Source organism: Physeter macrocephalus, chromosome 1, assembly GCF_002837175.3.
Source record: "Physeter macrocephalus isolate SW-GA chromosome 1, ASM283717v5, whole genome shotgun sequence".
Classification (NCBI taxonomy): Eukaryota; Metazoa; Chordata; class Mammalia; order Artiodactyla; family Physeteridae; genus Physeter; species Physeter macrocephalus.
The window spans coordinates 42,475,841-42,488,616 of NC_041214.2; the positions used below are offsets into that span (position 1 = coordinate 42,475,841).

General features: G+C 37.5%; 1 pseudogene; it reads left to right on the forward strand.

Annotated features, from left to right (window-relative positions):
- The first annotated feature begins 9,601 nt into the window (after positions 1–9,601).
- On the forward strand, positions 9,602–11,666 carry LOC102985342 (centromere protein U-like; annotated as a pseudogene).
- The last annotated feature ends 1,110 nt before the right edge of the window (positions 11,667–12,776 follow it).

The window sequence follows — 12,776 nt, forward strand, 5'->3', positions numbered from 1 at the left end:
ATGGGTAACAGATACCAAAGATTTTCCAGAACCCATCCCAAAACTTCATTTTCTGTCCTGTCAATTCCAGGATTACAATTAGCAGTGGATACTGCTAATTGCCTTAAAAAATCCGTTCTCCCGTTCTTCTACAACAATAGAGTTTAGGAAAGAGTTACCCAATTAACACTATATTGCCTGACTGCCCTTGAAGCTAAGTGTAGGCACATAACTGCTATCACTACTTTAACATGAGCAGAAGTAAAGTGTGCAACTTACACTTCAGTTACTTATGAGAAAAGATAACCTGCCCTAGACATCCCCTCCTTCCCAGTCTACTGTGCCTGAGATTCTGCTTGACCATGCAGATGAAGACAAAGCCCGAGGATGTGGAGGAACCCACGAGATGAAAGACACCTGTGTGGAGCTGAGCTGTCCTCACCTGGACACTCACCTCAAAAATCTTGTGTGAGACTTGAATAAACAAAATTCTTTTTTAAACCACCATAATTTAGCCCCCTGTGTTATAACAGCTTTGCCTGTATGTTATCTACTGCTATAGCCTTCTGAAGAAGCTCTCAAAAACTGAGTCTTACTAAATTAATCTGATAAAGCAATTTCACACCTTCTTAGGGAAGCTATACCAACCATCCATTAGAATTTACTGTGTTTTTAATAATAAAAGAGATATATTTATGGGAAAAACTATTTAAAGGAGATTGAAGAATTTAGCCATTTTTCTATCTGTTAAATCATTGTGCTTTAAATAACAAGAGAAATATATTTAAAAGCAAAACAACTTGGAGAAGATAGTTATTTGTATCACTATCAGTCATTTTTATTTCCAGTTATTTAGTAAAAGCTGATATGTGGTGTAAAGCGGGAAATTATTTATATAAATTGTCAAAGCCAACTCTCTTACCAAAATCAAAGTGAACGCTGATTCATCCTATCCCTGCTGATATACAGCTCATGCATTGAAGAACATATCATTGTCATAGGCAGATTTTCCCAGCATTTTCCCTCTTTCCATGGCTCCATGGGTTAAGGGAACAGCACGGCTTTTGTTATAAGATCCACCTCTATCTGAACATTGGATTTAACAATTGCTATTTGTTCATTCATTTAGCACTAGGGATACAAAGATGGATGTGATTCTGCCACTATCCTCTAGGAACTCGTGGCGCACAGTTGGAGACAGACATCTAAAAAATTATTACAGGGACTTCTCGGGTGGTCCAGTGGGTAAGACTCCATGCTCCCAATGCAGGGGGCTTGGGTTCAATCCCTGGTCAGGGAACTAGATCCCACATGCATGCCACAACTAAGGAGCCAGCGAGCCACAACTAAGGAGCCTGCCTGCTGCAACTAAGACCCAGTGCCACCAAATAAATAAATAAAGTTCTAGGAGGGTAAGCTTGCAAGAAAAGAATCTTTAAAAAAAATTTAAAAATAAAGTAAAAAGATTACTATACACAAAATAGCAGAGGAGAGCAGGTACATCAAGAGAGGCCAAAAGGGTATCTCATCCATTTATGAAGGTCAGGGACTTTGTCTTCTTCCACCCTTGTATCCCAGTTTCCATTTAATATATACTGATCAAACCAAAATTAATTTACACATTCTTTGGCCTTAAGTGAGTTGCTTCTTTAAGTCATATTTGCCTCACCAGTAAAATGGAAGAACTAATCTTTGCCTCATAAGATTGTTTTGAGGAATAAACAAAATAAAATGTGTAAAGTACCTTCACGTAGTAAGGACTTAATATATTAAAGCTCCTTTTCCTTCTCTTCCCCTTCCAACAATGACTTGAAGCTAGAAATGTTCATGTGTATTACATTTATTATCAATTTCCCCACTTTCACTAATTTCTATACTAAATACTCTGTCATGTATTCCTATTTTCAGTCTATAGATCTCTTGTGGATAGAATGTTCTGATAGTTTATTACTTTCTATAAGGAACACTATTTCCATATAATGGCTCTAAATTTGCTTCATCAAGTATCAATGTAGTTACTCTATTTTTTAACACATGATGATTTATTGCACAATTTTGTTCACATGAGCCAAACTGTAATTTCCTCAACTGAGTCCAGACACAAGAAAAACAGTCTATCTTCAGTGAAAGAAGATCAGAAAATCTCAACCCACTGGTCCAAAATTGTAGCATAAATCAGTCACCCACCTCCAGCCATGTTGGAAACAGAGCCTGAGAGAAATTACTCTTATTCTATCCATGGGTGAAGATCCAATATGCACCACTACACATACAGAAAATCCAGTCACAGAAACCAAGGTGAAAACTGATACAAAAATAGAGTTCTGGCAAAAAGGAAAATGAAACTTCCCTATAGAAAAGCCTCCACTACTAAAAACATATGCAAGCCTCCCCCACACACAAAACCACATATATACATACATAGAAGATAACTTCCTTTAAAGAAAAACTCATAGAAATTATAAAATACAGAAGATATTCATGTAACTGTAAAATTCATGTACCAAAAAATACATGAGAGACTTCACCTTCTTGATAGAAAGGAGTAGCTTGTGGAAGAGCAAGTCTTCCTCCAAGAACAAGTAGAAAAAATTGCATACAATACCAAAACATATCTATTTGAAGGCTCAGAGAACTGCAAGGCAATTAGGACTTGAGAAGCCAAGAAAGGTTAAGCCGAGTAAAGCCACTTTTACCTTCAAAGCATTTTCAAATTCTTGGTGTCATGTAAGAATCTGGGAAGTGAACTACAAACGTGGAGCTCCTGACAAAGTTAGAAAGATTAGAACTTGGGCCTCCTAAGGAAGCTAATAATTGAGTGCTCAAGTTCATAAAGAGAAAAGAAATGGAAAGAAGTATGACACGTCGTGATATTCCACCCAAGGCTTGTGTTGGATGCATACACTGCATGGAGCAAAAATCTAAGAGGTTAGGGCTTCCCTGGTGGTGCAGTGGTTGAGAGTCCGCCTGTAGATGCAAGGGACACGGGTTCGTGCCCCGGTCCAGGAAGATCCCACATGCCACGGAGCGGCTAGGCCCGTGAGCCATGCCCGCTGAGCCTGCGCATCCAGAGTCTGTGCTCTGCAACGGGAGAGGCCACAACAGGGAGAGGCCCGTGTACCACCAAAAAAAAAAAAAAAAAAAATCTAAGAAGTTAAACAAAAAGATGCTGAAAGGAAGGAAGAATTTTGAACAGTCTCAAGTGCCAAGGAGGCAAAAATAGGAATTCAAGACCAGAAAGTATAAGGCTCTGGTAAATATTTCATCTGGACTCTCAGCTGGGACCTCAAAATGGCTACATGCCAGGGACAGGAATAAACCAAATATCATACAATATCACTTATGTGTGGAATCTAAAAAAATGATACAAATGAACTTATTTACAAAACAGAAATAGACTCACAGACATAGAGAACAGACTATGGTTACCAAAGGGGAAAGTGGGGAGAGGGATAAATTAGGAGCTTGGGACTAACAGATACACACTACTATATATAAAATAAACAACAAGGTCCTACTGTATAGCACAGGTAACCATATTCAATATCCTATAATAAACCATAGTGGAAAAGAATATAAATATATATATATATATGAACTGAATGACTTTGCTGTACATCAGAAACTAACACAACATTGCAAACCAGCTGTACTTAAATTTTTTTTAAAAGACATGGATGAAAGAAACTGAAGACAACACAGATGGAAAGATACACTGTGTTCTTGGACTGGAAAAAATAATGTTAAAATGACCATACTGCCCAAGACAATCTACAGATTCAGTGCAATCCTTATCAAAATACTAATGGCATTTTTCACAGAACTAGAACCAAAAAATTTTAAATTTGTATGGAAACACAAAAAAAACCCAAATAGCCAAAACAATCTTGAGAAAGAACAACAGAGCTGGAGGAATAAAACTCCCTGACTGCAGACTATAATACAAAGCTACAGTAATCAAAACAGTATAGTACTGGCACAAAAACAGACACATAGATCAATGGAACAGGATGGAGAGCCCAGAAATATACCTACACATTTATGGCCAATTAGCCTACAACAAAGGAGATGAGAATATATAATGGAGAAAAGAGAGTCTCTTCAATAATTAGTGCTGGGAAAACTGTACAGCTACATGTAAATGAAAATGGAATATTTTCTCAGACCATATACAAAAATAAACTCAAAATGGATTAAAGAACCTAATGTAAGACTGGGAACCATAAAACTCCTAGAGGAAAACATAGGCAGAACACTTTTTAACATAAATCATAGCAAGTTTTTTTTTTTGATCTGTCTCCTAAGGCAAAGGAAACAAAAGCAAAAATAAACAAATGAGACCTAATTAAACTTAAAAGCTTTTGCACAGCAAAGGAAACCATTGACAGTACAAAAAGACAACCTACTGAATGGAAGAACATATTTGCAAATTATATGACTGATAAGGTGCTATATGCAAATCTATAAACAGTTCATACAACTCAATATCAAAAAAAAAAAAAAAAAACCAACCTGACTGAAAAATGGGCAGAAGACCTGCACAGACTTTTTTCCAAAGAGGAAATGCAGATGGCCAGCAGGTACATGAAAAGATGCTCAACATTGCTAATCATCAGGGAACTGCAAATCAAGTCCACAGTGAGATATCATCTCACACCTGTCAGAATAACTATCAATAAAAAGACCACAAATAACAAATATTGGTGAGGATGTAGCAAAAAGGAATCATCATACACTGTTGGTGGAAACTAGTGCAGCCACTGTGGGAAACAATATGGAGGTTCCTCAAAAAACTAAAAATAGAACTACCATATGATCCAGCAATTCCACTCCTGGGTATATAGCTGAAGAAAATGAAAACACTAATTTGAAAAGATACATGCACCCCAATGTTCCTAGCATCATTATTTACAATTGCCAAGATATGGAAGCAACCTAAGTGTCCATCAACAGATGAAAGGATAAAGATGATGGGGTATATATATACTATGTAATACTACTCAGCCACAAAAAAAGAGCAAATTTTTGCCATTTGCAACAACATATATGGACCAAAGGGTATTAGGCTTAGTGAAATAAGTCAAAGAAAGACAAATACTGTATGATATCACTTATATGTGGAATCTAAAAAATGAAACAAGCAAATGAATATACAAAAGAGAAGCAGACTCACAGATATAGAGAAAAAACTAGTGGTTACCAGTAAGGAGAGTGATGGGGCAGGGGCATGAAAGGAGTAGGTGATTAAGAGGTACAAAATACTATGTATAAAATACATAAGCTATAAGGATATATTGTACAGCACAGGAAATATAGCCAATATTTTATAATAATTTGAATAGAGTATAATCTATAAAAGTACTGGAGCACTATATACTTTAAACTAATATAATATTATAAATCAACTATATTTCAATTTTGTAAAACAGAGAGAAAAGAGAGCAGTGCATTCAGGGTGGTATTGGAAGGGCAGGAATAGAAACACAGATGTAGAGAACAGACTTGTGGACACAGAGGGAGAAAGGGAGGGGGGGATGAATTGAGAGAGTAACATTGACATATATACACTAACATGTGTAAAATAGATAGCTAGTGGGAAGCTGCCATATAGCACAGGGAGATCAGCTCAGTGCTTTGTGATGACCTAGAGGGGTGGGATGGGGAGGGAGGCTCATGAGGGAGGGGATATAGGTATACATATAGCTGAGTATAATCTATAAAAGTACTGGAGCACTATATACTTTAAACTAATATAATATTATAAATCAACTATATTTCAATTTTGTAAAACAGAGAGAAAAGAGAGCAGTGCATTCAGGGTGGTATTGGAAGGGCAGGAATAGAAACACAGATGTAGAGAACAGACTTGTGGACACAGAGGGAGAAAGGGAGGGGGGGATGAATTGAGAGAGTAACATTGACATATATACACTAACATGTGTAAAATAGATAGCTAGTGGGAAGCTGCCATATAGCACAGGGAGATCAGCTCAGTGCTTTGTGATGACCTAGAGGGGTGGGATGGGGAGGGAGGCTCATGAGGGAGGGGATATAGGTATACATATAGCTGATTCACTTTGTTGTACAGCAGAAACTAACACAACAATGTAAAGCAATTATAATCCAATAAAGATATTAAAATAAATAAATAAAAATAAAAAAGAGAGAGAGAAAGGTGAAGTGGAGGTGAACCGAAGCAACCCAGCTGACCGGCAGCACCAAGGCTCCCAGTGTTATGAGTGAAGCCACCTTGGACATTAGAGCCTTCCCAGCCCCGGTCGAGCACAGCTGCATGAGTGAGCTCAGCCAGCAGTGTGCGGAGCAGAGATAAGCTGTCTCTGCTGAGTCCTGCCAGGATTTCTTGACCCACAGAATTTTACACGATAAATGGTGTTGTTTTAAGGCACTAGGTTTTGGGGCAGCTTGTGATGCAGCCATCTAATAAGCCATCTCTTTCCCCTACCTCCTCATCTCTATTACTCAGCTGCATTCCAGATCTCATCTGTCTGGGTGTTTTTAGGAAGCCAGGAAACGATGCCCAGGTAGAAAATCCTCCCTGGAGCCAAAATGGGCCAGCAGGCTTGCTTCCTACCCACATTTCCCAAGCCAGTCTTGTCCCATTTCCACTTTGCTTTGCCTCAGATAAACTTTTAGGAATTTTCCCCATTTCTGATTTATCCTGCAACACCTCTGTCTCGTAATAGCAAGGCCACTACCATATTCAGCTTGGATCTTCCCTCAGAGACCCTAAAATCACAATTTGCATATGGTTATTTTTGAGCATAAGGAAGATCTGGAAATGTGCATATGTATATCTGTATGCACATACTTATTTTTATTTATATGCCCTAGGTCTCAACCAAGTCAAAATTACATTTAATTCTATATATATTTGAATAATACAGCCTACATGTCTACCTCTTTATATGTCTCCCAGTGCCAACTAATAATGTACCAATTTCTGAAAAAAAGCCCCTTTTAATTCTCTATAAAAGATTCTTTAACCCAATTTGATTTATTCAGTAGTCACAATATGAATATGAATTGACCTGGAGAGATTATTCAGTGTTTTTAAGAGATCTAAACTGTTTCCAATGGCAACCAGAGAATCAGCTTGACATCTCAGACTATGAAAACCTTAGAGTTCATCCATATGATGAGCCCAGCAGAGAACTGGGTGGTTTATGCATTTTAATCATTGGTAATTTGGGTGGTTGCTGATGAGAAGGCTTTAATTTGAGGAACTTGGAGAGTGTTCCAAGGAGAGTTGCCAAGGTAATTAAAACAGATTTGTAAATCAGTTTTAAGAATATGCCAGGCCGCCCAAGTGACCATCAGCCTGTCTGACCCTCCCCTCCCCTCCCCTGGCCACCCCATCTATTCATCAGACATTCTCAGCCTTAATTGAAATTGACAACACAGTGATGACCAAAATGTGCCATGGTTTATACAGCACATACTACTTCATAATCTCATAGGGAATGTGATACGAAATGATGAGATATGTTGTTTACACCCTGCCGACTTTCTGAAAGTGTGTTACATAGCCTACATTAAAAAAATGCAATGAGAATTAACACAAGGTAATAGCCAGGCTTGGGTGTTTTTAAGTGTATGTAGGAGAAGGTTAAGAAGTAGAAATTAAATCCCCAAAAATGCTAAATGAAGAAACCTAGTATATGTGGATATAAATGTAGCCTTGACAATATAGCATGGAAGAGAGATGGTGGGAGGGGACGGAGAAAGCACACTCAGAGTGGGATGAAGGAGTTGGAGGAAAAGATAGTGGAAGCAGAGTGCTGACATATACTGGGTTCCAGTCTCCATATAGTGAGCTGCTCTAGAGCTTTCACGTGTCTCATGTAATCTTCATGGGATTTGATGACAACATTGAGACTCAGAGCTGGAGTCTCACCCAAAGTCTCACAACCAGAAAGTGATGGAATATTATGCCTAACTAACCTAAAGCTGTATGACTCCAAAGCCAATACTCCATCTGCCCCCAAATTCTCAGTCAACAAGAAATTTATTTAAGGGCACTAAACAATAGAATAAATAGTCTTATGCAAAGCAGTTAATTCGTGCATGCAAGGGTGGGTCTATTTTCAGAAGTCAAGTATGTTGTAGTGGTGAGGCATTTGTATACAGTGGTTAAGGGCACAAGATCCAGAATAGGCAAAAAAAATTTTGAATCTTAGTTGCATCACTTCCTAGCTGTGTGATCTTTGGCAATTTACTACACCTCTTGGACCTTCACTTTCCCCATCCGAAAAGTGAGAACAGTTATGCCTAGTTGATTGGATGTTGAAAGGATGACACAACACAATACAGAATGCTTAATAAAGAGCTCTGAACACAGAACTTAATACATGTAAACTATAATAATCTATTTTATTCTCATTCCTATATAGATGATTATTAAAATGGCCATGATTTTTTTTCTTTTGTTAAAACAGCTTTATTGAGGGGTAATTTACATACCACAAAATTCCCTCATTTTATACCTACAACTCAATACTTTTTATTAAATTACAGAATTATACAGCCATCACCACAATCTAATATGAAACATTTCCACCATTCCAAACAGAAATCTCATGCCATTTGTGTTCATCTCCATTCCCACCAACAACCCCAGGGAACCACAAATCTTCTTTTTCTCCCTACCCTTATTCTAGCTTGGAACAAAGGTCAACACTATTAAGAAAAAGATTAATTAAATATTAATATTTTAAAATACAAGACATAAAAAAATTTACAAAGAAAATCAGTTATATATTACTCTAATGAAAAAAATTTACAAAGAAAATCAGTTATGTATTACTCTAAATGATCACTCAAAGTAGAAGGTATAATATTGATGTTAAACCAAACCGACAATAATGATAAACCTTGCCAACGAAAGCTCATTATTCAGACAACATTTAGTAACAAGTCATAATGCAAATTCTCCTTTGAAAAAGATAAATATATATGTATACATGTGTATATTCTTCTAAATTTGTGTAACTCTTTACATTTTATAAGTTAAAAAAATGTTTTTGTTTAAAAAAAGAAAATCAGTTATAAACACAATTGTCAAATCATTTTTAAAATATGATATGGTGAAATATATGCTTTATTACTAATGAATTAAATAGCAAGATCTAGTGTTGGCTCCAATAATGACTATAATTTTAAAGTAATGATGAGTATTAGTGATAATTTGAGGCCGCTCCGCGGCACGTGGGATCTTCCCAGACGGGGGCACGAACCCGTGTCCCCTGCATCGGCAGGCGGACTCTCAACCACTGCGCCACCAGGAAAGCCCTCTTTTTTTTTTAACTAGTCTAAACGGAATAGTTTTCATTGAGTGAAAGATTCTTTAAATTCTATGATGCTTTACAATTTTCAAAAGTTTCACACACATAATTTAATATAATCCCATAATAACCCTTTTTATTTCCACTACCCTTATCTTGCCCCTTCCCTCCTCCTTCTCCCCACTGATAGCCACTAGTTCATTCTCTATAAGATGGCCATGATTTTACTGAAGTATTTACAGGTAAAATAACATACTCTCTGGGATTTGCTTCAAAATACTTTAGCTTAAAAGGGGGACTGGAGAGAGTGGTGGGCTGGGATGGCCCCGCCGGGGCGAGTGCGGCGCTCGGGTACGAGATGTTCAAAGAACACTGTAGGAAGAACACACTCCACGAAAGATACCCTCCTCTACACAGCACTCTATATATGCTGATGAGGAAGAATTCTCCAAACACTGCGGATCATCTATCCCCTCAACTCCTCAAGGAAAAGAAGCGAAAAGAAGTTTGGACACTTCTGAAATTGAAGCAAGTGAAAACGAGTCTGTAAAAATTAGTGCAAAAAAGCCAGGAAGAAAACTCAAGCCCATTAGTGATGAATCTGAAAGCACTGAAGAAAGTGATATAAGAAGAAAAGTTAAACCAGCACACAACATAATATACGACAACATGAAGCTGTTTCAGCTACAGCATCTTCAGAACTTTCAGAGAAACCAGCTGAATCAGTCACGCCTAAAAAGATAGGACCCCTTAGTGCTGAGCTCTCTGTTGAAAAAGAGACCCTGGCAACAGAAAGTCAACTGAAAACTCAGAAAAAGATGTTTCGTGGCAAAAGGAAGAAACCAAGAAGTGAAGTCACAGATTTGGATACTTCCGACTGTGTACCTATTTGGTGTTTAAAAGAAAGCCAGTGACATCATGGAGTTAGATGTTGTTTTGTCTACATTTGAGAGCATCCCCTTAGAGTATAAACAAAAAATAGACTCAGAATTTGTAAGGAAGCCATCAACAAATTTCATTCTAATTTGAAAAAGAGCTCATCGAACTGCTTAAAGAAATCCAGATGTTGAAAACTCTGAAAAGGAAGAACGCTAAGATGATCTCAGTATCAAAAAGAAAAGGCAACTTTTGTTTTGTCTTTTTGTGTTTTTTTTTCTAATTTCTAACTTGCCTTTTATTTTTCTTTCTTTCTTTCTTTTTGGCTGCGTTGGGTCTTCGTTGCTATGCACAGGCTTCAGTAGTTGTGGCTTGTGGGCTCTAGAGCGCATGCTCTGTAGTCTTTCTTTTTGGCTGCGTTGGGTCTTCGTTGCTATGCACAGGCTTCAGTAGTTGTGGCTTGTGGGCTCTAGAGCGCATGCTCAGTAGTTGTGTCGCACGGGCTTAGTTGCTCCACAGCATGTGGGATCTTCCCAGACCAGGGCTCAAACCCGTGTCACCTACACTGGCAGGCACATTCTTAACCACTGCACCACCAGGGAAGCCTGGGAACCCATTTTTAAAAGGTAGAATTTAAGACATCCAGTTCCCTTTAGCATTTTCTCGCAAGCATGAGAAGTGATACGACCAGCATTTCTAGGATCTATGTAATGAGCTGCAGCCAATAGAATAGTCTCGTTTCTGTTTCATCCAAATTCTGCAGTGTACTCAGTTATTGCCTCTGGCTCCTTGCATAAATAGATCTGGGGATATTTGTCTCCAGTTAAATTATTTTATGAAACTTGAAATTACCTTTAGTATTAGTGTTATCTTTCTTTGAGAAATCAACTGCTAAATAACAAAGAAAATTTTAGCTAAACCTCATCTTACTTACAGATTTCAGCCAGAAAAGGGTTTTCCACATTTAGTACCAACCCTACCCACCTGTTCTCTATCCCTTTTGTAGATAGAACCCATAAAAGGTAAAGTCCAAGTACTCTATGAAGAAATAATGTATTCTAAACAGAAATAGACTCACAGACATAGAAAACAAACTTATGATGGTTACCAAAGGGGAAAAGGGTAGGGAGAGGGATAAATTAGTAGGAGTTTGGGATTAACAGATACAAACTACTATATGAAAAATAGATAAATAACAAGGACCTACTTAAAGCACAGGGAACTATATTCAATGTCTTGTAATAACCTATAATGGAAAAGAGTCTGAAATTTATATACATATATTTATAACTGAATCATTTTGCTGTATACTTGAAACTATCACAACATTGTAAATCAACTAACTATATTTCAATTAAAAAAAGAAATAATGTGTTCTTCCATGAAAATTCTACATACATAAATTCTTTGGTCCTTCCCTTTTTTTCCCTTACAGATATAGTGGAAGCCCGGAGATGTTTAGATCTTTTCCCTTCGTCTGCGGTTACCTTCATGGTTGCCTGTGATTGAAAGCTTTCCAAAATCCACTTGGGCCTGTGAGCAGCACTCCAGCGACTGCACGTTAACCTAAGTAACTAGAGACTACAGCTAACAGACCTCACACCTGTGTTTTCCCCACTGCCAGCCTTTCACACCCACACCTTGTTACTAAAGCAATTTAAAGAACTGTATTCTGAAAAGAAATTTTTTTACTTGTTATTTTTCCTTTCTAGATGTCTCACTTCAATTAGATAGGACATTGTTCGCCCCTTACCAGGCTGATTAACCCCTGGTGCTGCCCCATCTGTGTATGCGTGTGCTCCATTTTTCCCTTTATCAGCCTTTGGTTGCACTTATCCACTGACCTGTCTATTGCTCCTTCAAGACAAAGAGTTTCTTCAAGGTAAGGGTCATCTCTCACATGCTTCTAAATCACTAAGCATCTGACACAATGCCTGGTGCACAGGAAATATTCAAAAATTTGTGATGGACACATGGCCCATACTACATTCTGTCCAGTGGGTAAAACCACGTCTGACACCTAAGTATTTCCACATCAGATTTGCTATTCTTAACTTCAATAACTGCTATGTGCCTAAATATGGATATAAAGTATATATTTATATTACTCAGTTGGCCCTTTCCATCGGTCTTCTGTTCTAGGAAATTTCCTTTATTTCTCTGAGTATATCCTTCATTCCAGTTCTCATTCCAAGAGACTACCTTTTCTCCTAAAACTCCCATTAATTGAATGTAATTGAATGTTACACCTTCTAAATCTGTCTTCTCTCCCTCTCTCTCTCTCTCTCTCCTGACTTCATATTCATACTTTCCATTTCTTTTTTTCTTTGTGCTGTGTTCTAAGAGAAATTTCTTCAGCTTGGGTTCTCAGTGGTATCCACTGGTTCATCTATTAAATTTTTTCTGATGCTATATTTCTAACTTACCTGCAGTGAAATGTGCAGATTTTAAGTATAGAGTTTGATGAGTTTTAACAAATGTATATATCCACCTTTATATCCAAGAACTCAATTTATTACCCACAGATCCATGCTGAAAGAATGATGAGGAAAAAAACTTCAGGAAAAAGAAAATGAATCTCAGAGGAAGAGATAAATGCATGAACTATTCGAAAAATTT